This window comes from Mus musculus, chromosome 18, assembly GCF_000001635.26.
Source record: "Mus musculus strain C57BL/6J chromosome 18, GRCm38.p6 C57BL/6J".
Taxonomy (NCBI): domain Eukaryota; kingdom Metazoa; phylum Chordata; class Mammalia; order Rodentia; family Muridae; genus Mus; species Mus musculus.
In genome coordinates, this window is record NC_000084.6 from 8047980 (window position 1) to 8054119 (window position 6140).

Sequence of the window (6140 nt, forward strand, 5' to 3'; positions counted from 1 at the left end):
CAAGACAGTTTCTATGAGCCCCTAACAATAGCACATTTATATAGCGGGTTCCATGAATGGTCAGGGTGGTCCTTTTTGAACAAACACTCCCTGAACCCAGAAAGCAGGTGGGTGGAGGAATGTCGCTAACTGTTTTATGATTAGCATACCTTGGGGTACTGAGTCACAAAGGTCACGTTCTCAAGCCTGGGCCTAAAGGCCTAGTTTTTGTTTGTTTGTTTGTTGTTTGTTTTTGTTTTTATGTTACACATTTTCAACTTAAGAATTCTTTAGTTAAATTCTCAGGATCAGCATGGCTGAGTCACAGAGTTTTAGTTTATTGAAGAAATTACAATAATGCTTTTATTTAGATATACATATCTTCTGTTTTGATACTTCAGGGTATCATTCCACTAAGAGTTCACAGAAGTTTTTCCACCATAGACCATGCCATAGTTTTATAACAGACAATGAGTGTACTCAAAAGAGAAAAATAACCTTGTGATGGCCAAAAGAATTTGCTAGAAAGGCATAGGATACAACAAACAGTTGCACAAATAGAAGTCACACCTTTAAAACAGATCAAAGAATTTAAAGTCCCTCTTGTACTAGATCTGTATTGCTGTGATAAAACACTGAGCAAAATGGACATTGGAGAGAATATGGTTATGTAATTTAAGATTTCCAGGCACAATCTACTACTGAGGTCAGTTATAACAAGAACTCAAGAAAAACCTGGAGGCAGGAACTGAGGCAGAGGTCATGGAGGAGTGCTGCTTCATGGCTTGCTCCCCTTAGTTTGTTTACCTTGTTTATTTATACAAGTCAGGACCACCTACCTAGAACTAGTACTGCTATCAGTCATTAATCAAGAATTTGCACCAACTGATGATTTCTCTCTGCAGCTGATCCTCATTTGCATCAAGTTGCCAAAACCAACTGGCACATTCCCTTTTGTTAAGTGTTTTTAAAGTATAAGAATCTCAGTGGACCCCTTCTTACCCAATACAGATTCAGTGGCAGTGGCTTGTTTAATACATTGTTAGAGACAACAAATATCTTCCTACAGTGTTGTGTATGTAGCTGGGATCATCTCCTCCAATTCCATTCATAATTTCCACTTCTATGATTTCTGATGTGTGTACAACCTGACATTGCTTTCAGCTGATAGGGAGAAAACTTGAGTCAGGACTGTGTACATGTTTTATCAGCTTTGAATACCCTTGCCACCTTCTCTGGCAATAGTCATGAGCTCTCTGGTTATGAAATGCCATCCTTAACTTGTGAAACTGCCAGCTCCACCTTTAACTCTCACTCTAACTACATGCCTGTAGTCTTCTCTAGTCTCTGCTGCTGTTGATCTCAGTTCACTGCGTTCCCTATTTTCTGACCTTGCCATGGTTTCCTGGACTTCCAGAGTTGCCATCAACAAATAATCCTAATATTGTTCTTCTGTTGAAGCCTAACAGTGGTTTCCTGAACCTAATAAGATAGAATTCAAATTACTTTACAAGTATATAAGACCAAACATGATATAACTCCTAAGGACTTCTGCTGCAAGCTGACTCAGAGAATAAGAAATTTTAAAAAAGTCAAAGAGTATGTGATTTTGCTTTATATAACTAAGTTGATGGTGTTTTCCTATACATATATTGTGCCTTAATGGAGAAGTACTGCATTATCTTGGTGGCTTTCTGCTGTGTTTATCTTATGTTTATGTGAACTCAAGAAGAGAATGCATAGAATATATGGATAGGTACAAGGGTCAGGATTCTATTGGTTTGCATTTAAATATACAGACAAAAATGGTTGGTAATATTACAAAAATTGGTGCTTTAAATTAAATAGTTAAGAAGGGTTAGAGGTAGAATGGCTAATGGATTCTAATATGTAAACGAAGTAAGTATATATGACAACCACTGTTTGTTAACAATACGTTCCTTGGCCTTTTCTGTCTAATTAGTGGATGGTCATTAACTTTCTATTCTGTAGAATTTATTTGCACTTTTTTCTACTTTTATGTATACCCATCATTTTCTTAAAAAAAAAAAAAAAGAAAAGTAGAAATAGGCACAAAAGAACACAGAAAAGGAAGTCAAACATTTGATGTTTTGATGTTAATTGCTGTCAGTCAAGCACTTGGGGATCAACTTAGCAGATGATCTAGGTGTCTGTTCCTCACCTGGGACAAACTCAAAACCACCAAGTTTTCCTGATCGTTTTGCACATGGCACCAATTCCTCAGGTTGTTTTATAGTTTGTATTTTAACTCATTTTGGAAATATAGAATGAAACATTTTTAAACATTTATCCATGCTACTACTTCTCAGAGAAGAGTTGTTCAGCTATGCTTGATTCAATGGCTTGTACTATTTTAATAATGTCACCAGAGGCCAGGATACATTATTTGTAAATACACTTTGCCAAACTTTCCAAAGAATAGTTTTCTGTTTAAAGAAATGTTAGGACGATGTGTCCCCAGTCCATATTTTCACTTTTGTTGGCTTTTGACCAGCATTATTGTTTGCTTACTAACTTCTTCCATCTTTCTCAGGCTATTTCAAATGTCCCCTTTCTGTTCTCAGACACCACTGCAGTACACATTATATTTCATTTCTCTGTTTTTTGAAGCTCTTATTTACTAGTAAATCCTTTCTGATTGATGACTTTGAGGCTGTTGGGAAAGCTAGTCAGGAATTTTGAGAAAGACCTTCTGTTCTCCGAGTTGGCCATTTTCTCTTGTTTAAATTCAGATCTGAGCTTAAGGTGAGGAGAGATCTCATGTCACTCAGCACTTCACAGTAAGGCACGTTCTCGTCAGCATGGCTTCCCTTCACCCCTTAGCTGAGGGTGTTTACCAGGCTTCCTCACGGTGGACTCATTAGCATGCACATTATTTATGCATACGCTTTGATGGAGTAGTCTCTGAGGACCACATGACCACATACATTATTTGGAATTCTTCTGTATGGGATATGGTACCTTCTCTAAATTATTATTCACAATTTTTTTTGTTTTTGTTTTTCGAGATAGGGTTTCTCTGTATAGTCCTGGTTGTCCTGGAACTCTCTCTGTAGACCTGGCTGGCATCGAACTCAGAAATTCGCCTGCTTCTGCCTCCCAGCTACAAAGTTTTACATCAGTGTTTGTTGCGGTAAATCTCCACCCAAATATGCCCTGGCAATGAAAACACAACTCAGCTAATATGAATACATGCTGTGCTCTTTCTGTTCCCAGCGCAGCCATGGCTCCAGGTCCCAAGAAACACCTGAAGCACGTATCTGCTCCAAAACATTGGATGCTGGATAAATTGACTGGCGTGTTTGCTCCTCGTCCATCCACTGGTCCTCACAAGCTGAGGGAATGCCTGCCTCCCATCATTTTCCTAAGGAACAGACTTAAGTATGCCCTGACTGGAGATGAAGTAAAAGAGATTTGCATGCAGCGATTCATTAAGATTGATGGGAAAGTCAGGACCGATATAACCTACCCTGCTGGGTTTATGGATGTCATCAGCATTGACAAGACCGGAGAGAACTTCCGTCTGATCTATGACACCAAGGGTCGATTTGCTGTTCATCGTATTACACCCGAGGAGGCCAAGTACAAGTTGTGCAAAGTGAGAAAGATCTTTGTGGGCACAAAAGGAATCCTGCATCTGGTGACCCATATGATGCTCGTACTATTCGATACCCTGTTCCCTCATCAAGGTGAATGACACCATTCAGATTGATTTGGAGACAGGCAAAATAACTGACTTCATCAAGTTCGACACTGGGAACCTGTGTATGGTGACTGGAGGTGCTAACTTGGGAAGAATTGGTGTAATCACCAACAGAGAGGGACATCCCTGCTCTTTTGATGTGGTTCATGTGAAAGATGCCAATGGCAACAGCTTTGCCACTCGGCTGTCCAACATTTTTGTTATTGGGAAGGGCAGCAAACCATGGATCTCTCTTCCCCGAGGCAAAGGAATCCGCCTCACCATTGCTGAAGAGAGAGACAAGAGGCTAGCGGCCATACAGAGCAGTGGGTGAAATGGTCTCTAGGAGACATGCTGGAAAAGTGTTTGTACAAGCCTTTCTAGGCAACATACATGCTAGATTAAACAGCATGGTGAAACTACAAAAAAAAAGAAAAAAAAAAAAGGAATCATGCTCTGTGTCTAGATTGGGCAGATCTACCGCTATACTACCATCTTCCACATGTATGAGACCCCTTAGAACTTGCAGTTTCTCCAGGCCATGTGCTTCTGCTCTGCTTTTCTTACTCCTCCTCCTCTGCATCCTCTCCCTCTTCCATTTTCTCCTTCTTCTCTCTCCACCTTCTGCTCCACTTTCCCTTTGATCTGCCCAATCGTCAGATCTCCTTTATTTTTTAAATTAAGGTGGGAAGCAGGTTTACAGGAAATCACCTGAGTGCTGACTCATTCAGCCAATCACTGGAGAACAGAATTAACATCATATATAATTAGCCCCAGGGCTATCCACAGCAAGTGTTGACTAGGGATGTTTTGTTACAGCCTGGGTTCCAATTATATACTATGTACCTCATTTATTTGTGTGTGCTCATTGGTCTATCCTTGGACACAGGAAGATTTCCAATGTGTACTTTTTTTTCTTCCCCTCCTCACTTTTATTTCATTCTTTCTAACCTTCATTTTCTCGCCACTGTCTTCTTTATGCTTTTTTCTTTATACCTTCTGACACACATACTTAAGGCTAGACATGTATCATTCATGTTGTATTCCCAGAAGCAATTTTTTTCCTAATAAGTTTCTTTGACTGGGGTATTAGTTATGGTTGAATATACTTATATTTAACTGGGTCTCATCGGTGTTCTGTTTCCTCCACTTACAGAACTAGGAAATAGCTGTATGTTGACACTAAACTGTATATAGACACATAACTATGCAATGCCTCTTACCCCCTTTTTCTTTAATAAAGGCTTTTCATATATTTGGACAGATAGGTTGTCATTCTATAATCCATCCAGGATCACCAGACCACTTAAATATACTTTACGGTTATTTTTAAATTGTTCATATATTTACGTAAAGATTTTATACTTTTAAATTGTCTGGTTTGTGATGAATATGTGCCTTCTACAATTAAAGTGTTCAGAGTTTATTCAGTGACTCAAAAGTTGCTCTCACTTTACCTGGTAGGCCCCCTCACATAACTCCTTCACAGATCACTTGCTTTCATATTTAGACAATATTCTGTATTCTGTTACATGGACGAACAACAGGCTTTTAAATGAATGAATATATGGTAGGACATCTGGTTTTAGACAACCATGAAGAAAGCTCCTGTGTACATCTATGTACGGGTTTTGATGTAGACACAACTTTAGAAATAATATGAAAGAACTAATTTGTGAGAAACTGACACTTCATCTTCTAAAGTGGGTGGAGACATTGTGCAAACAGTGATAGGAAAAGGTACTCAGAGAACCTCTTAGTAAAGAGGTATGCAAAGACTCTGCCCACATTGTTTCTTTCTGCCTCTGCCACATACAGGATCCCAGAATAGCTATAGAAAAAACCCAAATCTTTTACTCTATTGAATCTCCTACCCATCTGAGCATGAGAGGAGGAAAGTGGGGGGCCACTGGATAAGTGGGCTTGTTAGATTCTCCCCAAAACTAAGCTTTAGAGAGCACCTATATGGGAAACATCATGGAGAAACACTAAAAATGTTTACAGAAACAACAGGAAAACATGAGAAGTTGATTGAATGTGGAAAAGGCACCTGGAATGGAGAAAACTTCAGCTGGTATGAATTAAACAAATATATTTTGATATAAGGTAATGCTAAGAAAAACAGCTGGACACAGAATACATCTATTCAATATGAGCTGCTGGTTTTAGGAGGAGTTACCTATCAAGCCAACCAAAAGTCACTCAGTTTTCTTAACTTGGTGTCATACTGCTTAGTTCAATCCTAGACTACACAAATTCACTTAACTCTTGGGTCCTTTGGTAGTACCAAAAGACAAAAAAATATGTGTATTGGGTTGTCCTTGAGTACCTGTATGCACTATTGTGAGAGGTTATTATGTTAACTTTACAATTTCAGTTTTTCTAATGTATCTAATAGTTCTTATTCAATAACCACAAGCAAATGCAACAAGGAAGATTTTTTTCTTCTTTTACATTT

General features: G+C 38.7%; 1 pseudogene; it reads left to right on the top strand.

Annotated features, from left to right (window-relative positions):
- Positions 3201-4114, top strand: Gm4833 (predicted gene 4833; annotated as a pseudogene).